Source organism: Rhinatrema bivittatum, chromosome 7, assembly GCF_901001135.1.
Source record: "Rhinatrema bivittatum chromosome 7, aRhiBiv1.1, whole genome shotgun sequence".
NCBI classification, from domain to species: domain Eukaryota; kingdom Metazoa; phylum Chordata; class Amphibia; order Gymnophiona; family Rhinatrematidae; genus Rhinatrema; species Rhinatrema bivittatum.
Window position 1 is genome coordinate 228,010,494 of NC_042621.1, and position 26,254 is coordinate 228,036,747.

Here is a 26,254-nt window from a genome sequence, read left to right on the forward strand (position 1 = left end):
CATGTGGGTGACATCATCCGATGAAGCCCGGCCTGGAAAACATTTGTCAAAGTTTCTAGAAGTTTTGACCAGCACACTGAGCATGCCCAGCATGCCACTAACCGCATGTCCACGCTAGATCCCCCTTCAGTCTCATAACAGAAAAATACGAGCGAAAAAATAAAACAACAAACTGTGAGGAGAACTCAACTCCGTGGGGAGGTGGGCGGGATTCCTGAGGAATAACATCCTGCTGTCCTAGGAGAATACCTGTTATGGGTAAGCAACTGCGCTTCCTCCTAGGACAAGCAGGATGTGGATAAGTGAAAGGTGTTGCATATAGGGAAAAATAACCCTTGCTGTAGTTACATGATGATAGGTTCCATATTAGGAGCTACCACCCAGGAAAAAGATCTAGGCATCATAGTGGATAATACTTTGAAATCGTCGGCTCAGTGTGCTGCAGCAGTCAAAAAACAGAATGTTAGGAATTATTAAGAAGGGAATGGTTAACAAAACGGAAAATGTCAGAATGCCTCTGTATTGCTCCATGGTGAGACCGCATCTTGAATACTGAGTATAATTCTGGTCGCTGCATCTCAAAAAAGATATAGTTGCGATGGAGAAGGTACAGAGAAGGGTGGCCAAAATGATAAAGGGGATGCAACAGGTCCCCTATGAGGAAAGGCTGAAGAGGTTAGGGCTGTTCAGCTTGGAGAAGAGAAGGCTGAGGGGGGATACAATAGAGGTCTTTAAAATAATGAGAGGTCTTGAACAAGTAGATGTGAATCGGTTATTTACACTTTTGGAGAATAGAAGGACTAGGGGGCACTCCATGAAGATGGCAAATAGCACAAAACGTTTTTCACTCAACGCACAATTAAGCTCTGGAATTTGTTGCCAGAGGATGTGGTTAGTGCAGTTAGTGTAGCTGGGTTTAAAAAAGGGTTTGGATAAGTTCTTGGAGGAGAAGTCCATTAACTGCTATTAATCAAGTTGACTTAGGGAACGACCTCTGCTATTACTGGCATCAATAGCATGGGATCTTCTTAGTGTTCGGGTACTTGCCAGATTCTTGTGGCCTGGTTTGGCCTCTGTTGGAAACAGGATGCTGGGCTTGATGGATCCTTGGTCTGACTCAGCATGGCAGTTTCTTAGGTTCAGGATGGTAGTTCTCACATGTGGGTGAATACCAAGCTCCAGACTGTTCCTGTAGCAGGGGAGACCAACAGCGACCGAACAAAGCGCCAACAGGCACAACAACAAATGTGGCGCTATAGGTCAGCAGGAACATTCTGGTATCACTAGAAGCACAAACAGGAAGAGTTGGGTTCAAGTCTGGAACAGATTGCGCAGGACGGATTGACCAAAGGCACTGTCCTTACGCCCATCCTTGTACAGGCAGTAATGAGCGCAAAAATGTGAAGCGAACGCCAGGTTGCGGCCCAGCAAATTTCGATGATGGGGTCAACTCAACGAACTGGAGTACTTCCATCTTGTGTTGCGCATCCTCCTTCATGATAAACTGAAAGGGAATGGCTTCGGCCATGGCCCTGACAAACCCCGCAAAGGACAGATCCTCGCGAGGTGACCAGCACCATTCCTCTGGTGGAGAGGGCACAGAGAGGGGATTGTCCAAGTAGTCGGAGGACGACTCCATGGAATCATCTCCCCAAGGTTCTTAAGGCCCTTCCTCCACACTGGGGCCAGCGCGGCGGGGCGAGTCCCGTGTGGGGTATTGGCCCTGAGCTCCAATGGCTTCAGAAGCCTTGAGGGCCCCGCAGGAATTAACAGTTCCCCTGGCATCGACGGGACCAGAAGCCGCGGGAGGCCAGAAGGACCCGGCAAATGCTCGGGGAACCGTGGCCTCAGGAACACAGTGCCGGCCATATCTTCCTCCTCGGAGGACCTGAGGATCTCTCACCATCCCTACGATCCTCTGAAGAGCTAGCGAGAGGGACAGTGATAGTGAGCGTATCGAGGGGCTCCCTGCGACCTCTCGGCATCGAGGGCTCCGATGCAGGAGTGGAAGGAGCCAAGTTTCTATATCTTATTGAGGTGCACCCGACAGCCTTTGGGGGTCATCTGGTCACACAGACACCAACAGACTTCATGCGAGGCCCCAGGCAGAGGATGCAAACCTCATGCGGATCCGTGATGGACATGGTCCGCAGGCACTGGAGGCACCGACAAAAACCGGTTGACACCATGAAAAAACACCCGGCATACAGTCGATGACCGGCGGTCACCGTGAGGCAAGAAGTTGGGAATCGACCACAAGAACGACAAAAAAGGCAATAAAACCTACCACACCGAGGAGGCACAGACAGTGAAAGGGGACCCAACGAGGAAAAACGGGAAAAGGATCTGATACTGTCGAGAAAAACAAGAAAATAGAAGAGCTCCATGAATCGCGAGGCAACTGCACTGCAGAAGAGACTGAAGGGGGACCTCGTGTGGACATGCGGATAGTGGCAAGCTTTGCATGCTCGGTGTGCTGGCTAAAACTTCTAGAAACTTTGACAAATGTTTTCCATGCCGGGCTCCATTGGATGATGTCACCCACATGTGAGGACTATCAACCTGCTTGTCCTAGGAGAAATGTGATATTCAAGATTCTTCAATCTCTCCTCATAAGTCATTCTAAAAAGGTGGAAGGTCTTCATAGAATGACTTATGAGGAGAGATTGAAGAATCTAAATATGTACACCCTGGAGGAAAGGAGGAGCAGGGGTGATATGATTCAAACTTTCAGATACTTGAAAGGTTTTAATGATCCAAAGACAATGACAAACCTTTTCCGTTGCAAAAAAATCAGCAGAACCAGGAGTCACAATTTAAAACTCCAGGGAGGAAGACTCAGAAGCAATGTCAGGAAATATTTCTTCACGGAGAGGGTGGTGGATGCCTGGAATGCCCTTCCGGAGGAAGTGGTGAAGACCAAAACTGTGAAGGATTTCAAAGGGGCGTGGGGTAAACACTGTAGATCCATAAAGTCTAGAGCAGGGGTCAGGAACCTTTTTGGCTGAGAGAGCCATAAACGCCACATATTTTAAAATGTAATTCCATGAGAGCCATACAATATGTTTAAAACTAAATACAAGTAAATGTGTGCATTTTATGTAAGATCACACTTTTAAAGTACAATAAGTCTCTGAAAATATTACACCAGGCCTTAAGACACCAATACATCTCCTATTAGGAAAACGGACCAAGTCAGGCTGCTATAGAGTCCTACACAGAAACTACACGCCAGCAGAAAACCTCACCTGAATCACGTGCTGTCCCTCACCTAACATAGAATAAAGAGACCAAAACGCATAACAAGAAGCATGCAGACAAAAACTGAATTGGAAACTGCAACAAGCCAGAGTCTCTGTATGCAGTGTAACAAAGGAAAAAAGAAACATCACACATCCTTATAAAACAAATCAAGAAATATAAAATCATCAGCAGTAAAACTGTACTAACAAAAAGAACATATTTCGAAACAGCTGATGAGTGGAATATCCAATAATTAAAAACTCATATAAAACATTTCCAGATACCAACAAAATATTTCAAAATAGCAGACACAAAGATCCAGTAATGAAAAATAATAAGGATACAAAAATTTTTTTGCTCTGCATACCTGGGAACGTTTGATATCCAGGTGTCCTGAGATTGTTCTGAATTAGCAGGAGGTGGGGTGGTTTGCTTGGAACTTTCTCCTCTCTCAGTCACATACAGCGCTCTCTCTCACACTGGCTCTCAATGACACACCTATACACACATGCTCTCAGTCACTCACATATACAAATGTTTTTTCTCTCTCACTTATATAGGCTCTTAATTACACATTTACACACATGCTGTCTATCTTTTCACGCTTACACACACACAGGCTTTCAATCACATAAATACATGCTGTCTTTTTCTCTCACACACAGACTCTCATTCACATGCTTACAAACATGTCCTCTCTTTCTCTCATTTACACACAGGCTCTCAATCACATACTCACATGCTCCCTCACCTAAATCAGCTCTCAATCACACACATACACACATGGTCTCTCTCTCTCATTTAAACACAGGCTCTCAATCACATACTCACATGCTCCCTCACCTAAATCAGCTCTCAATCACACAGACACACATGGTCTCTCTCTCTCATTTAAACACAGGCTCTCAATCACATACTCACATGCTCCATCACCTAAACCAGCTGTCAATCAGACACAGACACACATGATCTCTCTCTTACTTATACACACAGGCTCTTAATCATACATACACATGATCTCTCTCACACACAAAGGATCTCAATCATACACACATACTCTTTCAAACAAACAGGTTTTCAATTACAAACTTACACATACAGGTTCCCAATGGTAAACTTACATTCATGCTCTCTCTCTCACAGGCAGGATCTCAATCACAGACATACTCTCTTTCACATATACAGGCTCTCAATCATTCACATACATGCAATCTCTCACTCACACACACAGGATCTCAAACACACATGCTTGCTCGCTCATTCATTCACTCTCTCTCTCCCCCCCCCCCCCCCCCCCCCCCCCCCGGGAACTCGCGGCAGCAGCAGCCACCTCCCAACGCTAACCTCCTTCATTTTCAGCCCTCGCGGAGGCGAAGGCGGAGTCCCATCGGCCGCGGTTGAAGATTTTCATTTTCCTCCGAGCCGCGCTGCAGTCTTCTTCCCATCGGACACTAGCGTGCCTGCGCGGGTCTTCCCGCGCAGGCACCCGATGCTCTCCACTTCCTCTTCCGGGCCGCGGGAAGAAGAGAGCACCGGCGTGCTCTCTTCTTCCCGCGGCCCGGAAGAGGAAGTGGAGAGCATCGGGTGCCTGCGCGGGAAGACCCGCGCAGGCACCCGATGACTCCAGCGCTGGCACCCGGCTGACACCCGATGACTCCCGCGCAGGCACCCGGATGACTCCAGTCGGCGTGCTCTCTTCTCCTCCCCCCCGCGGCCCGGAAGAGGAAGTGGTGAGCATCGGGTGCCTGCGCGGAAGAAGAGACCACGCTAGTGTGGTCTCTTATTCCCGCGCAGGCACCCGATGCTCTCCACTTCCTCTTCCGGGCCGCGGGGGGGGGGGAGAAGAGAGCACGCCGGTGCCGCTGACTCCAGCTGTCCTGCCGCGTTCCGCCCGGGCTGACAGCATTTTAAGCCCGGGCGGCGGAGGACCGGGGAGCAGCTGGGTCAGCGGGGAACCGCGAAGTATGGCGACACTTGTCTGCGAGCCAGATGCAGCCCTCAAAAGAGCCATATCTGGCTCGCGAGCCATGGGTTCCCGACCCCTGGTCTAGAGGATGTGAATGAAGAGAAGAGGCAAGGGGTGGCTTCTTTGCGGGAATGACAGCTACTACCTGGAGATTAATATCCTTATTCAATAAACATACACACAGTTAATGCGACTCCAATATTGCTCTATGCTTCAACGGCAAGAGGAAATGTGGAAAAAAGGATTTGCATCCACAAAAAAGCAGGGGAATAGCTTGCTTGTTACGGCGGTTACTACCCCAAATCAAATAAGCCTGATACTTCACTTTCAATGCACATCCAGCATGGCTCTCTCCTTCAACGGCAGGGAAAATGAAGAAAAGATGATTTATATTCAGCATCAACCAACAAGGAATGAATTACATAGTCTGGGTAAACAAATAAGCAGGGGAGTAGCTGGCTTGTTACTGCGGTTACTACCCAAATCAAATAAGCCTGATACTTCACTTGCAATGCACATCCAACATAGCTCTCTGCTTCAACGGCAGAGAGAATGAAGAAAAGATGATTTATATCAGCATCAACCAAAAAGGAATTTATTTATTTATTTATTTAGCAGTTTTCTATACCGACCTTCATAGTAGATAACCATATCGGATCGGTTTACATTTTAACAAAGGGTAAAACTGAGGTAACAATTCTGGTAAATAATAGATAACAAAGGAAGGAATAAGTCAAAGTTACAATCAACAAGGTATGGAAAACTTGGAGGCTTAAAGACAAGCTGGAAGGAAGATAGAGGCAGGTAGAATAAATATAACATGATACGAATAATTTAACGGGTTAGAGCATATGCTTTAACCAGGAAATGCCAGTGTCCATTGTTCAGGAGGAAGTGTGTCAAGGTCCTTGTAAGAAGTGAGGCTCAAACTAGTGATTATCCGGTGGATCTGGGAAGGCTTGGTGAAAGAGCCACGTCTTTAGTCTTTTTCTGAAGGTTAAGAGGCAGGGTTCCAATCTGAGATTTGCTGGAATGAATTACATAGTCTGGGTAAACAAATAAGCATGGGTGTAGCTTGCTTGTTACGGTAGCTACTACCCCGAATCAATTAAGCATGATACTTGACTTGGAATAAGTATCCAGCGCAGCTCACTGCTTCAGCAACAGAGGGAATTAAGTAAAGAGGATTTTTATTCAGACAACCAACAATGGCTGAATTGCACATGCAGGGTAGACAAACGGGAGTAGCTTGCTTATTACGGCGGTTACCACCCCAAACCAATTAGCTAGATATTTAACTTAGATGCAGCTCCAGCACTGCTGTCTGCATCGATGGTGGGGGTGGAAGGGAATTGGAACCAAATAGTTACCAATAAGGGCCCTGACCTCAGCAGTCAGAGTAACAGATTATGAAAACAAATAGGTGTGAAAGCTTGCTGGGCAGACTGGATGGGCCGTTTGGTCTTCTTCTGCCGTCACTTCTATGTTTCTATATGTTTCTATGTAAGTTTTTTTTTTTTTAAATTTGTACAAATTTCTATAAACCTGATTAGGGGGCATTGTTTGTAGATTGAAGAGGGGAAAAAATGTTGAGATTACTTACCTGATAATCTCCTTTTCCTTAGTGTATGCAGATGGACTCAGAACAAGTGGGTATAGTGTGCTCGTGCTAGCAGTTGGAGACGGATCTGTCGTCAGCACGGGTACATATACACCCGCAGGAAGTGAAGCAACTCAGTAATCTTCCTTGCAAAAGCTGTCATGGATATATGTGTACTGACCGATCAATGAATTAGTGAAACAGGATTCCCCTGACCGATTGATAGTAGCTGGAGACCGCCAGCGCTCCCAACCGGAAGGCGTCGACACCTGGTAGAGTGGACGCTCTCGTGTAAGAAATGACATGCCTTACCTTGAATTGGTGCAACCCATGTATACTGGCAGCCGGGCGGGATGGTGAGTCCATCTGCATACACTAAGGAAAAGGAGATTATCAGGTAAGTAAACTCAACATTTCCTAGCGTGTAGCAGATGGACTCAGAACAAGTGGGATGTACAAAAGCTACTCCCGAACTGGGCGGGAGGCTGCCTGAGGACCGCGTAGGACTGCCCTCGCAAATGCTGTGTCCTCCCTGGCCTGGACATCCAGACGGTAAAATCTGGAGAAGGTATGGAGGGAGGACCACGTCGCCGCCTTACATATCTCCGCGGGCGACAGCATCCTAGATTCTGCCCAAGAGGCCGCCTGCGCTCTGTGGAATGAGCCTTGACCTGCAGAGGTGGTGACTTCCCGGCCTCTACGTAGGCCGCTCTGATAACATCTTTGATCCAGCGGGTGATGGTGGGCCAAGAGGCCGCTTCTCCTTGTTTCTTCCCGCTGTGAAGGTCGAACAGATGGTCCGTCTTTCGGACTGCTTCTGTCATTTCCAGGTATCTGGGCAGCAATCTGCCGATGTCGAGATGGCATAGCAAACGCCCTTCTTCCGACTTCTTCAAACCCGCCATGGTTGGCAAGGATATGGTTTGGTTGAGGTGAAATTGTGAGACTACTTTAGGTAAGAAGGAGGGAACCGTGCGAAGATGGATAGCCTCTGGAGTGAGCCTGAGAAAGGGATCACGGCAGGACAGCGCTTGTAGCTCTGAGATGCGGCGTGCTGAACACACTGCCAGCAAGAACACCATCTTCAAAGTCAGCGAACGGAGAGACAGGCCCCGGAGGGGTCTGAAGGTGGATCCCGCGAAGAAATCCAAAACGATGTTGAGGTTCCACAGGGGCACTGGCCACTTCAGTGGCGGACGAATGTGCTTGACTCCATTCAGGAAGCGGGAAACATCTGGGTGCGTGGCAATGGTCTTGCCATCCCTCCTGGGACCGTAGCAAGACAGCGCAGCCACCTGAACCTTGATGGAGCTTAGGGAGAGACCTTTCTGAAGTCCATCCTGCAGGAAATCCATAACAATAGGGATTGTGGTCGCATGTGGATTGGTGCCATGAGTGTCGCACCAGGCTTCAAATACTCTCCAGATCCTTATGTAGGTGAGGGATGTGGAAAACTTGCAGGCTCGGAGGAGTGTATCTATCACCGGTTCCGAGTAACCTCTTTTCTTCAGTCTAGCACTCTCAATGGCCAGACCGTAAGAGAGAATGGAGCCGGATCCTCGTGGAGGATGGGACCTTGACATAGCAGGGTCCCTGGAGGCCATGGTTGAACCAGGGCGTCGATCCCGTGCAAGAACGGATCTCGCTTGCAGCTAAAGTATCTGGGTACTTGAGCATTGGACCTGTCCGCTAATAGGTCCATGTCCGGAGTCCCCCACTGATCCACAATCATCTGGAAGACTGTGGGGGACAGCTGCCATTCTCCCGGATTTAGGCTTTCCCTGCTGAGGAAGTCTGCCGTGGTGTTGTTCCTTCCGGCAATGTGGACGGCAGAGATATCCTGGAGATTCGCCTCTGACCACGCCATCAGCGGGGCTATCTCTAGGGACACCTGTTGGCTTCTGGTTCCGCCCTGTCGGTTGATGTATGCCACCGTGGTGGCGTTGTCGGACATCACTCTGACTGCTCTGTTCCGCAGTCTGTGAGCAAATCGCAGGCAGGCTAACCGGACTGCCCATGCTTCTAGACGGTTGATGTTCCACCCCTACTCTTCTCTGTTCCACCGCCCTTGGGCGGTGAGCTCTTTGCAGTGTGCTCCCCATCCGCTCAGGCTGGCATCTGTGGTGAGCAGAGTCCACGTGGGGGAGGACATCTTCGACCCCCTGCTCGTGTGGTCGGACTGCAACCACCACCGTAGCTGGGTCTGCACTCTGGCTGGTAGAGGTAGATGCACGGAGTAATTCCGGAAGCGTGGGCTCCATCGAGAGAGGAGGGAGCGTTGTAGTGGTCTCATATGGGCCCGCGCCCAGGGTACCACTTCCAGGGTGGATGCCATGAGACCGAGAACCTGCAGATAATCCCAAGCTATGGGCCGGCTGGCTCCCATCAAGGACCGTAGACGAGTCTGGAGTTTTAACCTTCTCTTGGTGGTTAGGCTGACTTTGTCTGCCTGGGTGTCGAACCGAACTCCCAGGTATTCCAGTGATTGGGAAGGCTGTAGGCAACTCTTGCTTAGGTTGACTACCCATCCCAGGCTTTCCAGAAGGGAGATCACTCTGTTGGTTGCCCGATGGCTCTCCTCTCGTGATTTCGCCCTGATCAGCCAATTGTCTAGGTAGGGATGGACAAGGATTCCTTCCCGTCTGAGTGCCGCTGCTACCACTACGATCACCTTGGTGAAGGTCCGCGGCACCGTGGCTAACCCGAAGGGCAAAGCCTGGAACTGGAAGTGTCGTCCCAGAACCTTGAAGCGTAGGTAGCACTGATGATCCCGATGGATCGGGATATGCAGGTAGGCTTCTGACAAGTCTAAGGCCGTGAGGAATTCCCCTGGCTGTACTGCGGTCTTGACTGAGCGCAGAGTTTCCATACGAAACCTCGGAACCTTTAGGTATCGGTTGACTGACTTGAGGTCCAATACGGGTCGGAAAGTGCCCTCTTTCTTGGGTACCATGAAATAAATGGAATAGTGCCCAGAATCCATTTCCCATGCAGGTACTGGGATTATGGCTTTCAAGGACATGAGCCTTGCCAGGGTAGCTTCCAAAGCTACCTTCTTGTGGATTGGATACGGAGATTCCACAAACCTGTCCGGAGGGATGTGATGGAAGTCCAGATAATACCCCTCTCGGATGATGGCGAGGACCCACTGGTCCGATGTAATCTCAACCCATCTGAGGTAGAAGAGGGTTAACCTGCCCCCAATGGCTTCGTCCCCCAGATGGATCGGTTGATTCTCATTGTGAGGTGCGGCCGGGACCTGAACCTGAGCCGGCTCCCCCCTTGTGCTGCTTGGTCCGAAAGGACTGGTTCCTGGCCTGAGGACGAGGTGCCTGGTAGCGACTCCTATAGGGAGTGAAGCGTTGGGAGCTTCTACCTCTGGAGGGCCTCGGAAAGGTGTGCTGGTTCCTCTTGGACTTGTCTTCCGGCAGTCGAGGTACTGGAGAGGCACCCCATGTGCTGGCCAGTTTATCTAGGTCACTGCCGAACAGGAGAGAACCCTTGAACGGCATTCTAGTGAGACGTGTCTTAGAAGGAGCATCGGCTGACCAATTCCGTATCCAGAGCTGCCTCCTGGCTGCTACTGAGGATGAGACCCCCTTGGCTGTCATACGGACTAGGTCGGAGGCGGCATCCATGTGGAACGAGAGAGCTGACTCCATGTCCGCTGCCGGGGCATTGTTCCTGACCTGTGACAAACAGGAACGCGTCACCACTGTGCAGCAGGTTGCGATCCGCAAAGACAGAGCTGCCACCTCAAAGGTTTGTTTCAGGATGGCGTCCAGGCGTCGGTCATGAGCCTCCTTGAGGGCTGCCCCCCCCCCCTCCACTGGAATGGTAGTGCGCTTGATCACCGCGCTAACTATGGTGTCCATCTTGGGGCACGCCAGCATATCCTTGATTGCCGGGTCCAGGGGGTACATGCCCGACAGGGCCCGACCCCCTTTGAATGAGGCCTCCGGCGCATTCCACTCCAAATCGATCAGCTGTTGCGCCGCTTGCAGGAAGGGGAAATGGCGGGCTGTCGGACGAAGACCCTCCAGCAGGGGGTTCTGCGTGGATGCCTCCATGGTACTGGGGCCTGGAATAGCCAACTCCGTCAGGCACTGAGAAACCAGGTCGGAGAGATCTTCCTTGGGAAAGAACCGCCTCATAGTTCGATATGGCTCTATCCCCGAGGGAAGTTCCCCCTCCTCGGGGAGTCCGGACTCGTCCTCCGAGACATCAGGATCCGCATGAGCCGGACTGGCCGGAGGCGGGTGCCCGCGGTAAGGACGAGAGGGTCCGGGGGCAGGGTCAGCCGGGGCAGCAGGGCCTGGACGGGAAGCCGACTGCATCTGTACAAAGGCGTGGATCCCCTTAAATAAGTCCACCCAGGAAATGGAAGCGGTCTCTAGCTGTCGGGGTACCAGGTCCCCCGGGATTCCTGGCTGTTCGAGACGGCCCACTAGATCCGGGGTGGCCCCTGGGGAACTGTCGGTAAACCTCGGTTGAGACTGGTCCTGGCCCGAGACTCCCACGGCCTCCTCACATTGGGCACAAAGGGAGTCTGGCTCCTCGCTCTGCGTGGCTCTAAGCTGGCACGCTGAGCACAGGCCAAGAGCTTTCACGCCGGAATCAGGAGGTGCCGCCTCTGGAGACGCCGGGGAGTTTAGGTGTTCCATCGCGACTTGCGAATGCAGGGCACCTGCGCTTATGCGATATGCTGCCAATAATATGCGCTCAATAATATGCTGTCAGCAATATGCGCTCAATAATATACAATATGCGCTCAATAATATGCGTTCAGCAACATGCGCTCAATAATATACAATATGCGCTCAATAATATGCGTTCAGCAATATGCGCTCAATAATATACAATATGCGCTCAATAATATACAATATGCGCTCAATAACATACGCCTAGCAATCTGCTGCTTTGTGCGCCTATCAACAGGCGCCTATCCATGTGCGCCTATCTGTGGGCGCTCAATACCTGAACAAGGCAGACAAAATGGAGACCTCCACGGCGTGCCACATGCAGGCAACGCCGCCGATCCTCGTACCTCGGAGACCAAAAAGTAAGAGATGTACGCCTTACCTGATCTTCGGCGCTTCCCGGCTGTAACCCGGGCGGTCTCCGGCTGCGGTGGGAGAGGGGAAATACCTTCACCGTCGCGCTTGAGGAAGTGCACCCGCTGCCTCTAAGCCGCCGAACTCGTCTCGCTCGGGGCTAAGTCCTCGCCGGGACCGAGGCGCCTCTCAGCCCCGCCCGAGCCCTTCTCGCTCGGGGGCCAGATCCCTGCCGCGGTTCGGCCACCGGACCGAGGCGTAGACCTCCGAGGGATCGCGGAAATCATCTCGGGAAACTCAACTGGGGGAGGGACCCGAGGGTATCACCGCAGGAGTGCGGGGCTCGTCGTCTTCTTAGAAATTGAGAAAGTAGAAAGTAGTATTGGAAAACACGCTCAGCGAGCGTGCAGGCGCTCCAAACTGCTTTGGAGACGGAAATTACTGAGTTGCTTCACTTCCTGTGGGGGTATATGTACCCGTGCTGACGTCAGATCCGTCTCCAACTGCTAGCATGAGCACACTATACCCACTTGTTCTGAGTCCATCTGCTACACGCTAGGAAAAAGCATATTATCCATTTTAGAATAAGGATGTAATGAAACAAAATGTGAAAAAATTAAAGGGGTCTGAATACTTTCTGAATGCATTGTACTATATCTACCGACTCATCTTTATCCACATGTTAATGAACTCCTTCAAAAAAAATGTAGCAGATTTGAAAAGGCAAGACTTCCATTGGGTAAATCCTTGCGGATTTTCCCCGCCACTGAAGTCAGGCTCACTGGTCAATAATTTCCTGGATCACCTCTGGAGTCCTTTTAAAATATCGGGGTTACATTGGAAACCCTCCAATCTTCAGGTACAACAGACATCCTTCTAGTATGGAATTTTTAAATGATGTGCACACCTGTTGTACCCTCAACCTTTGTAGCTGTACGTTTCGGTTTTTTTCAATTTTCCTAATTTTATCAAAGTCTCCCTTTTGAAAGTCTAGTGCTAGAACTATAGATTTACTCATAACAGCGAGGAAACCATACTAATAAAAAAAAACCAACATATTTCAAAACAGATGACAAATAGAACATCATCTCTTTCTTACAGGCACACACACACAAGCAGGCTCCCAATCTCTCTCTCTTTCACAGGTACATACATGCAGGGTCACAATCTCTGTCTCTCACAGGTGTGCACACAAGTAGGCTCCCAATTGCTTTCTCACAGGCACACACACAAGGAGGCTCCCAATCTCTTCCTGAGGCACACATACAAGTATGCTTCAAAACACACAATTGTACCTCTGCTCATTCTTCAGTCCCGCTGGCCTGTGTTGAAGCGGGGACCTATCACCCGGTCTCTCTTCTATTTCTCTGGTGGGTGCCACTGCTGTGTTTCCCTTTTTCCTCCTTTGGCCCCACCAGCCTAGGCTCTGGGGGGCTCCACTAGCACGTCAGTCTGAGTTCCGGTAGGTGCTGCTACCGCATTGTTTGCTTCTTTTTCGGCCCCATTAGCCTGGGCTCCAGCATCTCTGTCTCTCCTCCCACCAGCACTGAAGAAAGAGGTCTCTCCTCACTGGCGGGTGATGGAAACCCCGCCAATGCTGATGAATAAGGTCTCTTGTTGGCTGGGGGTGGAAACTCCTAGCCAGAAGGGGTTTTTACAAGTTTGGATATGTTTTCTGTCATGGATAGTTTGCAGTCAACAATAATGCCTAAGTTTCGAGCATGAGTTACTATTGGAATATTGTGATTATCAAATGTAAGATGCGAAGGTGGACTGCATAAAGAGTTGGGAAGACGGATTAATTCATTTTTGCTGGATTTAGTTTGAATCTATTATGGGACAGCCAGATTTTTATAGTATCAAACAAGAGAAATTAATGAAAAGTTATGAGTCCAAGAAGAGGTATATGGAATAAGTAGCTGTATGTCGTCTCCATAGATCTTGAAATCTATGTCCAATCCAGTTAGAATATGACATAGTGGTAAAAGGTAAATATTAAATAACATTGCGGATAAAGAAGAACCTTGAGGGTCTCCAATAGTGGTGGTGTAACAGTCAGAATGGTAAGAGTCTAAAATAATTTGTTGTGGACGGTCAGACATGAAAAATTTGAACTACTGAAGGTCAGTGTCTTGAAGCCCTATAAATTGTAGACTGGCAAGAAGTAATTCAGGGTTTAAGGTGTTGAAAGCTGCGGTAAAATCAAGGAGGATAATGATATAATCAATGTTGGCAACAAAGTCATGGATAATTATAACAAAAGTTGGGAGAAGCAGTGTTTCTGTGCTAGGCCCTTTCCTGAAACCATGTTGGTTTGGATATTATCTGTAATATATTCAGTTAATTGATGGAGTACAGTGGATTCAATTACTTTGGCCAAAGTTGGTAATGAGGCTATGGGATGAAGATTCACAGGGTCATAAATGTCATGTTTTCTTAGGTATGGGTGTTACAGAGGTTTGTTTGAGGATGTCATGAAATTTTCCAGTGTTAAGAGATAAATTGACTAATTGTGCTATAGAAGGGGAGATAAAGTCATCAGTCCTTTAAAAGTTGACCTGGACACGGTTTATACGGTGAGTTTGATACTTTTTGCTTGGTGAGCAAATATGAGACAGTAGAGGCGTCTGTTTCAGAAAAAGTGGAACGAGAACACGACAGAGTAGGCAAGTTTATTTTTGGAATTGGCAGGTGTGTGAAGTCTAAGGAAATTTCAACAAGTTTTTCTTGGAAATGGTGGGAGATTTTATTACATAAATCATTTGAAATATTGTTATGAGAAATGTTTTTTTGAGATTTTAGAGTTTTTACAATGTTAAATAAGATTTTCGGATTACCATTGGCCATTTTTATTTTATTTGCATAATAGAATTTTTTTGCAGAGTCAATTTATTTTTTGAATTTTTTTGAATGAATAAAGTAAGCAGTTTAATTTTCTAGAATTGGGTTCTTGCATCAACAACGTTCAAGGCATCCTGAGGTAGTTTTCAGTCGTCGCAGAGTTGATGAGAACCAGGCGGAATTTGATTTGGTTCTAATAGTGCATAGTTTTTTTGGAGCTACCAAATCTAGGGATTTAATTATTGAAGAGTTCCAGATACTTATGGACTGGTCAATGTCATTACCAAGGGCCTTAGTAAGATTTGGGAGCAAGGGAATTAAGGTGACGGACTGCGATGGGACTTTGGGTAGTTGAGAACGAACCCCAGTGACCCTAATATCCGAACAGTCAACTGCATGGACCTGTTGAGCCCCTGCCTAAGACGTGCTGGTGACCAGCCAATCGTCCAGATATGGTAAAATATGCACTCCCCGTCTGCGGAGGTGCGCCGCCACCACGGCCAGGCATTTCGTAAAGACCTGTGGAGCAAACGTGAGCCCAAATGGCAACACACGGTATTGGAATTGCTGTTTTCCCACCACGAACCTGAGTTCCTTCCTGTGACCTGGGAAGATCTCGATATGGGTGCATGTGTCCTTTAGGTCGAGGGAGCATAGCCAGTCCCCTTTTTGCAAAAGGGGGATCAAGATGCCCAGGGAAACCATCTTAAACTTTTTTTTTTTTTAGAAATTTGTTCAAGGCCCTCAGGTCTAGGATGGGATGGAGTCCTCCTGTTCTCTTTGGAATCAGGAAGTACCTGGAGTAGAATCTCTGCCCTCTTTGCCCTGGTGGTACGGGCTTGACTGCTCTGGCTGTTAAGAGGGAAGAGATGGTCTGTTCATAGTATCTCCAATTTGGGCACGGAGGACAATTTGGCAAGACACCCAATAGATTAAATTGGTACCCCTGATGGATAAAACCCACTGGTCTGAAGTTACACTGGGCCACTGGTTCACAAAGAACCACAGCCTGCCCCCGGTCTGGAGGGTCCATCGTCCTGGGTATAGGCAACTGGCTTACACTCCCTAAGGCCCATTCAAAACCCCGTCCCCGAAGTTGACTGAGGAGCTGGCTGGGACTTGGGAACTCTCTGCTGCCTAGGACAGCCGTGGGAGCTCCGATGGTGTGGATGGGATCGAGGAGGCAGAGAATAGTACTTCCTTTAGTGAAAGAAAGATGTCCTTGGTCCCAGCATCGACAGCCTCCTAGAGGAGGAGGATGGGTCCGGAGTACTGGCAGAGAGTTTCTGGAATGTTTCATAATGGTCCTGGTCAGAGATCCGAGAACCACAGCAATGCCATTCTGCGGGAGCTGATTCCCGCTGCGGAGATTCTCGATGCAGTCTTGAAAACATCCCTGGCTTCCCGTCAATTTCAGAATACTCTTCAAAGTGCTTTCATCAATACACAAAGCAATACACAACCTGGCCCCACTGAAGCTCAAAATCCCTCTCCAACTCCACACCTCTACTAGACCAGTGAGACAAGCCTACAGAAACAATCTCCAGATACCACGAATGAAATCAACGTTAAGCTAAAGAGCATTCTCCACAGCTGGTCCCAAACTCTGGAATACGCTCCCGCCGGAACTCAAATCAGTGCAATGCCACATTATCTTCAAAAAAAGACTTAAGACTTGGCTCTTCCACCAAGCCTTTCCATAACATCAGTCTGCTGAACTATCTCTGCCAAGGTCCCCTTTAGGTCATTTCCAATCGAATTATAAAGAGAACTATTTATAAAGAGAACTATTTAAGATCCTCAGTTATTTTCAATAACCTACAAAAGAACTACACAAGAACCAGACAATAACCTACAAGAGAACTACACAAGAACAAGATCCTCAGTTATTCTCAATAACCTACAAGAGAACTACACAAGAACCAGACAAGTACCAGACAAGTACAACCCTAAAAATTCTTTGAACCCTCTATGAATACCCTAAGAACACCACAAAGAATTCTCTAAAGAATTATGCTATTCAACTTCAACTCCTTGGCAGTCCAAAACTCTGCCTACTCAGGCAATGTATATTATATCTCTTGTTATTAACCCCATATACTTATGAATACCCTAAGAATAACCTAAGAATACCACAAAGAATTCTCTAAAGAATTATGCAATTCAACTTCAACTCCTTGGCAGTCCAAAACTCTGCCTACTTAGGCAATGTATATTATATCTCTTGTTATTAACCCCATATATTTATTTCCAAGTTATTTATACCTGTTCTTTGTAAGACATTTACTTGTCACTGTTATTGTTCAAAATGTAAACCGAATTGATCAGTAATTCTGTTACTGGAAAGTCGGTATAGAAAAGTTCTAAATAAATAAATAAATAATTCGCACGGACCTTGTGTTTCCCACAATCCAGACCCTTGTGCACCAGCGACATCAGGGTGTCTTGCTGCAATTGAGGCAGCTGCTCAGTCATCTCCTGCACGTGCTTCCAGATGTCACTCAATCATTGGCTCATATAGAGCTAGTAAGCGGCCATGTAGGCAATAAGCATGGCGCTTTGGAACACCTTCCTCCCAAGAGCATTCATCCCTCTGTGGTCCTTCCTCGGGGGCACAGAGGAATGGGTCTGAAAGCGCATGATGGATTTGACCACCACCGACTCATGAGGCAGTTGACGCTTATCGAATTCGGCAGCCTTCTGGACGAGGTAAACCCTGTCTGCCTTCTTAATGGGAGACACTTTAGGGGGTGTTCCCAAATCCTCAGCAGCAACTCCTTAAGGATCTCATGTACTGGGACCACCACGATCTCCATAGGAGGCTCCACGAAAAGAAGGATCTCAAGCATTTTGTGCCTGGCATCCTCTTCAGTTAAAAGCTGGAATGGGATGGCCTCCACTATCACCCTCACAAAACCTGTGAAGGTTAGGTCTTCAGGTGGTCACCTCCTTTGCTCATCTGGAGAAGAAGGGTCTGATGGGAAACCATCCAAGTCCTAGTCGGAGGAATCTGTTTGATCATCCCCCCAGGCTTTATAGTGACCCTTATCCTCACTGAATTGCCAAAGGGGATGGGGCCCAAGGTGCTCAGCCTAAGTCCAGAAGTGCAAGCACCGATGGAACTGGACAAGGACTATAGGTTTCGATGACTCCACTGGTCTTGGCAGTGCTTCTTCCTCGGCGGAACCGGCAACAACCACTGTATTGGTAGGGGGAGGTCTTGGTGCCCCACCGAGAACCAGTGCTGTTCCGGGAACAGATGCCAGCTGGGTCGTCAACACACTGAATAGCACGACTGTATCAGACTTCTACGCATCATTTGCCCCGTTCCAATCTAAAACTTTGAGTACACAGACACTCCCCCTTCGTAGTTTAGTTGACAAATTACCACTTAGTCTCTTTTCTGTATGTGGAAAAGGAAAACACTGTACTTACACAGATATAACTAAGTTTCAAACTCCCTTTGCTTCATGATACACTGTGTATGGATTGATTACAAGCTTTGCCCCAGGAGCTTCCTTATATGGGTCAATACTGGTGGTGCATTGGCCGGGAATCGAACCCGGGCCTCCCGCGTGGCAGGTGAGAATTCTACCACTGAACCACCAGCTTCTTCAGAAGTGGTATGAGAACATGCGGCACTGGCTCCATTGGTGCCAAGAGACAGAAGCTCTGCAGTGCCCACTCATCCGCCAGCTGGGCTCAATGCTCCAGCTCCTCCTCCTCCTCCAACTTTGCCGATGCCAAAACTGACTGGGAGGAAGGAGGGTTGACCAGATCTTCCTCAGACCTGCATGGGGAATCGGCGATTGGCACCAGGACCAGTGGAGAGTGTCGTGGACTCCAGTCATCGATGGAGGATGTACGTTCCTCGCCATGGGGTTGCTTCGGGGGCACCATGACAAAAGCTGGTGCATCCCCGTGGCTGGCACTGTACATCAACGGGAACTGGTGCCGATGTCTCTTAAGTTTCCTTCGATGCTCGGCCCTGACCTTCGTTGATGCTGACGAACCTGGCATTCTCAGACAGGAGGAAATAGACAACGGTTGATTTCTAGCACTCCTATCCACCAGTGATCTTGACAGAACTGACAGTCCCGCCGATGTCGATGGCATGGTGTCCATCGGTGTGACTCCAAGGTCCTTCAATGCCAATTCCTCGGTCTTCTTCGACCTGAACAGCTGATCTATCTCGTTGAGTCGAAGGCAATGTCCCTTCGAGGTCATCTGGGTGCATAAGCAGCAACCCTGGATGTCATGCAATACCCCCAGGCAGAGAATGCAAACATCATGAAGATCAATGATCGACATAGTCCTCAGGCACTGAGGGCATCAGTGAAAACCGCACGTGGCCATGACAGGGTGAAATAGAAGGACGGAATGATGGCGGCGGGCATCGAAGGCCGGTGGGCACAGATGCACCAGTACCATCGGGGAAACCAATGGTGAAAAGCAAACTTACCCGAAATGCTGAAAACTCAAACTGGGGCACTACGGGAAGGCACCAAGAGGGACATGGTGAAGGATGAAAAAAAAGAACGTGGAAAACTGCGAAACAAAAAAAGTCTTCCACAAGGCAAAAGCCAAGTTTTGAGAACTCAATCAAACCACGAGGCTCAGAGCTCCATGGAAAAAAAAAATGAAGAGGGACCTTGCATGGATGTATGGTATAGGGCATGCTCAGTGTGTAGTTTGACATAAGTTTTCCGCATAGAGCTCTATCTGATGATGTCACTCATGTGTGAGGACTACCATCCTGCTTGTCCTTGGAGAAGGGATTTTCCCCTCTTTTCTCTGGGACTAGCTCCTAATGAACTTGCTCTACCGGGCCCGGGAAAGTGCACAGAAAAGCAGTAAAAACTGCTTTTCTGTGCACCCCTGACTTAATATCATGGCGATATTAAGTCGAAGGTCCCGAAAGTTTAAAAAAGTAAAAAAAAAAAAAAAAATGTTTAAATGGGCCCGCGGCTGGCGGGTTGAAAACCGGATGCTCAATTTTGCCGGCATCCGGTTTTCGAACCCGTGGCTGTCAGCGGGCTCGAGAACCGACTTCAGCAAAATTGAGCGTCGGCTGTCAAACCCGCTGACAGCTGCCGCTCCTGTCAAAAAAGAGGCGCTAGGGACACGCTAGTGTTCCTAGTGCCTCTTTTTTACCGCTGGGCTTAATTTAAATAAATTAACTTATTGTATTGTGCGCACAGGAGAGTGTCCTGTGCACGCGCTGGGAGAGCGGGCGCTCGCCCGTGATTTTACTGTATCAGCCCGTTTGTTTTTAATTATTCCCAGCTGAGCAAACAGCAAATAGTTAAAAGCACAGTCCTCAATTCTCCCTGTGCTCTCTCTCCCAGTGATAACCAAGGAGAAACCAGTGAGGAGGAGGGGAGGCAAAGATAAGGGCAGGGCAGAAATGAAAAAAAAAAAAAGACAAGGAATATAAAAAGGGTACAGAAAATCAGACCTTACCATTCTGGAACCCCTTCACCAAAACCACCTGCTCAACAGATCGTCACCTCTGGCACCCCCAGAATCGCTAAAATTAGCAGCAGGGAGTTGATCAACTGAGGAAGGGAGAACTCAGCTGTTACTTCAGGAGCCCAATCTCTTAACTACATGCAGCTAGGCCGAAGCCACAGAAAACACATGAAAGCACGCCCACCATTTGCTGAGAAAACTGGCAGGCTTGTGTCAGCACAGATTCATGTATGGCATGACATCAGCGAGCTTGTTGTTTTCTGCCTCTAACTGCTGGTAGGACTGTATACCCCATGTGTAATGGACAGGCCTGACTGACTGAGAGGAACATCTCTTATAACTTCTGATTGACTTGGAATAACACATTAGATAAGGCAACTGAAAAAGCAGTTCCTTTATCCCAGCACTGGATTTACTCAGCAATGGTATCATGTTGGCCTAGAAATTTTAAAAGGCCAAGCCTGTCATTTTGAACAGATTTGGAGCAAAGATAAATGGAAGATGGCAAATAAACATTATCTCTCCAAATTATTAATTGCTAAGAAAAATTACTTTTCTAAAAGGATTAAATTAGTTGATAATCCTCCTAAAGAGCTAAATTATTTCCCAACTTTCTGATTAACCTACTTTTTGTGTCCTGATGATGCTATTTGCTGAGCTGACAGTTTTGCTTCTTTTTTTTATGAACAAGATCAGTTCTATTTTCAAGCCAGACCTCTCTATTACTGTAAATTCCTCGCCATCTTCTGGTCTTTTTCCTACTCGATTAAAATCTATCAAGTGTGCGATTCCTTTTGAAAAAAGAATCACTAGATTCTTCTGTTTTAGCTAATTATAAACCTATCTCTAATCTCTTGGTCCTATTTAAAATCATATAAAAAGTGGTAATGGATCGAGTGACTATACTAATTAAAACCAACATTTTACATCTCTTATCAATCAGATTTTCGTAATGGTCGCAATACTGAAACAGCCATGCTTGCACTCATTCATGACATCTGGTTAAGGGTGGATGGGGATAAAGAAGCATTCTGTTTTTCTTGACAGACTGCAGCCTTTGATATCATCAACCATAGGCCTGGAGTCACTAAGCTGCTATAGCTTATTGTGGGAGGGCCCAATATTGCGGGGGAGAGGGGAGGTAGTTTCCTGCAATATTTTGCCCCTCCCCTGACAAAATATCATGACAGTATTGCCGCATTGTTTTGTCTTGTGGTAAAATCCGCAAAGAAAACAACGGAGCAGACACCTGTACTGTGCGAGGGCCCTGTGGACAAAAAAAAAAAAAAGATAGCTGTGAAAAGTTAAGAAAAGTGACCGGGGGTCTATCTTAACCCAATTCTCCCCCTAAGGCCACCAATCGAGGTGGCCCTAACAAAAAAGATTATAGGGTTTGTGCAACCATAACCCTTGCTCCCCTCCCTGGATCAATCCTGTCCTCATAGAATAAAGCTACTCCAAAGGGTAGCCCCCACTCCCCTCTCTATTAAAAAATTAAAAAGCCATGTGCCCCCCCCCCCCCAAGTTTTAAAAAACCCTGTACGTGGTATAGTAGGCCCTTCCCTCCGGACCTCTAAGACAAAATAAAATCAATGGCTGCATAATGGGGAACCGAACCCCCTCTCCCCCCATTACCACAAAGAAAGACTGGCTGGTCATTGAGAGGGCCCGAGGTACTTCAAACCTGGTCAGCACCAGAAATGGAGTGGCCCTCCCAATGCCCGGTCAGTTTTTCTTTGAGGTCATGGAAGGTAGGTCCAGAGGGACCCACTATATGACCAATGATTTTCTTTTGACTTGGGAGGCCAGGGCCTACTATACTACCAACAGGGTTTTTAAAGATGTGGGATTGGTGGGGAAGGGGGGGGGGCACAACCTGTTAATTTTTGTAATGGAAAGGGGGGTTGGGAGGTTACCCATTGTGGATGCTTTATTCTATGAGGACGTGGCTGGGCCAGAGTGGTGATCGTTGTTATGCAAACCATGTAATCTATTTTTATACTTTTTTTTTTGATGGGCAGCCCTGGGATGGGGAGGGGGGTGAAGATAGACCTCTGGTCACTATTTTTAACTTTTGGTAGCTTTTTTTTTTTTTTTTTTGCTACTAGGCCTTTTAAATCTACCATGGGAGCATCGAGATCTGAATTAGGGTCTCAATGCTCCCATGGTAGAATAGCTCTTTCCCAAAAGGTACAGATAAAATAACATGGTTGACAAATTTTAAAGTCACATAATATACTGAGACCTGCTATATGGGAAAACTCATTGCTGGTACAAGTTTACCTTCATACGATGCCATGCATTTAAATGGCTATCATGACGGTGAGCCTGAAGGAGTATAAGGCTTCTTAATCATTGGGTAAGAACATAAGAAATTGCCATGCTGGGTCCATCAAACCCAGCATCCTGTTTCCAAAAGAGGCCAAAACCAGGCCACAAGAACCTGGCAATTACCCAAACACTAAGAAGATCCCATGCTACTGATGCAATTAATAGCAGTGACTATTCCCTAAGTAAAATTGATTAATAGCCATTAATGGACTTCTCCTCCAAGAACTTATCCAAACCTTTTTTGAACCCAGCTACACTAACTGCACTAACCACATCCTCTGACAACAAATTCCAGAGCTTTATTGTGCGTTGAGTGAAAAAGAATTTTCTCCGATTAGTCTTAAATGTGCTACTTGCTAACTTCATGGAATGCCCCCCAGTCCTTCTATTATTCGAAAGTGTAAATAACCAAGTCACATCTACTCGTTCAAGACCTCTCATGATCTTAAAGACCTCTATCATATCCCCCCTCAGCCGTCTCTTCGCCAAGCTGAACAGCCCTAACCTCTTCAGCCTTTCCTCATAGGGAAGCTGTTCCATCCCCTTTATCATTTTGGTTGCCCTTCTCTGTACCTTCTCTATCGCAACTATATCTTTTTTGAGATGCAGCGACCAGAATTGTACACAGTATTCAAGATGCGGTCTCACCATGGAGTGATATAGAGGCATTATGACATTTTCCGTTCTATTAACCATTCCCATCCTAATAATTCTTAATATTCTATTTGCTTTTTTGACTGCTGCAGTACACTGAGCCGACGATTTTAAAGTATTATCCACTATGATGCCTAGATCTTTTTCCTGGGTGGTAGCTCCTAATATGGAACCTAACATCGTGTAACTACAGCAAGGGTTATTTTTCCCTATATGCAACACCTTGCAGTTGTCCACATTAAATTTCATATGCCATTTGGATGCCCAATCTTCCAGTCTTGCAAGGTTATCCTGTAATGTATCACAGTCTGCTTGTGATTTAACTACTCTGAATAATTTTGTATCATCCGCAAATTTGATAACCTCACTCGTCGTATTCCTTTCCAGATCATTTATATATATATTGAAAAGCACCAGTCCAAGTACAGATCCCTGAGGCACTCCACTGTTTACCCTTTTCCACTGAGAAAATTGACCATTTAATCCTACTCTCTGTTTCCTGTCTTTTAACCAGTTTGCAATCCACGAAAGGACATCGCCTCCTATCCCATGACTTTTTAGTTTTCTTAGAAGTCTCTCATGAGGTACTTTGTCAAACGCCTTCTGAAAATCCAAATACACTACATCTACGGTTCACCTTTATCCACATGTTTATTAACCCCTTCAAAAAAATGAAGCAGATTTGTTAGGCAAGACTTCCCTTGGTAAATCCATGTTGACTGTGTCCCATTAAATCATGTCTTTCTATATGCTCTACGATTTTGATCTTGAGAATAGTTTCCACTATTTTTCCCGGCACTGAAGTCAGGCTCACTGGTCTATAGTTACCCGGATTGCCCCTGGAGCCTTTTTTAAATATTGGGGTTATATTGGCCACCCTCCAGTCTTCAGGTACAATGGATGATTTTAATGATAGGTTACAAATTTTAACTAATAGATCAGAAATTTCATTTTTGAGTTCCTTCAGAACCTTAGGATGCATTCCATCCGGTCCAGGTGATTTGCTACTCTTTAGTTTGTCAATCTGGCCTACTACATCTTCCAGGTTCACAGTGATTTCGTTCAGTTCGTCTGACTCATCACCCCTGAAAACCATCTCCGGAACTGGTATCTCCCCAACATCCTCATTAGTAAACACGGAGGCAAAGAATTCATTTAGTCTTTCTGCAATGGCCTTATCTTCCCTAAGAGCCCCTTTAACCCCTCTGTCATCTAATGGTCCAACCGACTCCCTCACAGGTTTCTTGCTTTGGATATATTTAAAAAAGATTTTATTATGAGTTTTTGCCTCTATGGCCAACTTCATTTCAAATTCTCTCTTCGCCTGTCTTATCAATGTTTTACATTTACCTTGTATCTGTTTGCACATGGCATAACACTTCTTGGAGTCCATGGAAAAAACTTTTTGTTAGTGCCTGTGACTTGATTCACGCTACCGCACTTAAATGCATGGCATCGTATGAAGGTAAACTTGTACCAGCAATGAGTTTTCCCATAGAGCAGGTCTCAGTATATTATGTGAATTTTCTACGTGCTATACTTTTGGGTTTATTAAGCCAAATTTTAAAGTCAAGCATGTTATTTTATTTATATAGGATTACCTATGCATGAGCATCTTTGCATGGATTTGCAAAACTAATGCATGCAAACACCATGCAAAGCAGCTCATTGTAACAGAGGAGGAAATCTGACTTAATTTATACAAAATATTGTGAATATTGTGCGATAGGGCTATACTGAGAATTATACAATGTTTACTGCATGATATACACCGTTTCATGTACATTACAGCCCTAACGTGGCTTCATGAATCTCCCTAATAGTTTGTTGCTCGACTGCCTAAAAGAGATTGCAATAGTTGATAAAGTACTCAGTTGATTCTGTTCCTATTTAGCTGGCCATTTTTTTTCAAGTTGAATAGGACGGCCAACTATCTGAGCCCACTCCTCTCTCTTCTGGTGTTCCTCAGAGCTTTAGTCTAGCTCCCCTTGAAAATTGTTTCTACTGGCAACCCTTCAGAACTGTGGTTTTAGGCTCTCAATCTATGTCGATGATGTTCAGATAACTAATTTTTTTGATTCCTAAACTATTAATCCAGTTATTAATCTTGACAACTGGTAGCTAACTGGCTTTCTGCCAATAAAGTAAATCCTGCAAAAATAGAAGTACTATGGGTTAATTGTAAAGCCACTGTCCTTACCTTTAAGATGTTAGGTACCCCAATTACATTTATTGATGTATCTACTACCTTAAGTTATGTACTGACACTAAATTGTCTATGATCCACCGAATTTCCAAAGTAGTCTAAAAATCTTTTCTGTCTAAGATATATTAGATGTCTACATCCATTTTTGGATTGTTACGATTTGAGACTTTTGATGTATTCCCTCATCATTTCCAGAATCAATTATTGTAATTATCTGTTTCTTGGCCTATTGGTTTCTCATATCAAACTTTTATAGTTACTTCAAAATACTGCAGTGAAAGTAATTTACGGTCTTATTAAATACAATCATTACGTAATTTCTCCTGATTACCAGTGAGTTGTCGTATCAGATTTAAAATTCTGGGCCTTAAGTTTTGTGCTGTTTACACTGGTGTCTTGCTGTATTTATCCAAATTACTGCCCTCTTACTCACCGATCTGAAACTTGCGCACCTCACAGAAAAGTTTCCTTCAAATTCCCCTGTCTTCAGTAATTAAGCTCGAGAGTACTTGCGAGTCTTCTTATTCAGGCCGGTACAGTACAGTGCGCTCCGGCAGAGCACACTGTTAACCCGCGATTGGACGCGCGTTTTGGACGCACTAGCTTTACCCCTTATTCAGTAAGGGGTAATAGCACGTCCAAAACGCGCTTCCAACCCCCCCCCCCGAACCTAATAGCACCCGCAACATGCAAATGCATGTTGATGGCCCTATTAGGTATTCCTGCACGATACAGAAAGTAAAATGTGCAGCCAAGCCGCACATTTTACTTTCAGAAATTAGCGCCTATCCAAAGGTAGGCGCTAATTTCTCTGGGCACCCTCCGACTTAATATCATGGCGAAATTAAGTTGGAGGTCCAGAAAGTTAAAAAAAGTGAAAAAAATAG

The 26,254-nt window shown here is 46.7% G+C and overlaps 1 protein-coding gene and 1 non-coding gene across 6 annotated transcripts in view; both read right to left on the bottom strand.

Moving 5' to 3' along the window:
• LOC115095786 (eukaryotic translation initiation factor 3 subunit A-like) overlaps window positions 1-26,254 on the bottom strand; it is a 502,216-nt gene that overhangs the window by 95,554 nt on the left and 380,408 nt on the right. The window lies entirely within an intron of this gene.
• On the bottom strand, window positions 18,246-18,314 carry TRNAG-GCC. The gene has a single exon. It is a non-coding gene; the product is annotated as a tRNA-Gly (tRNA).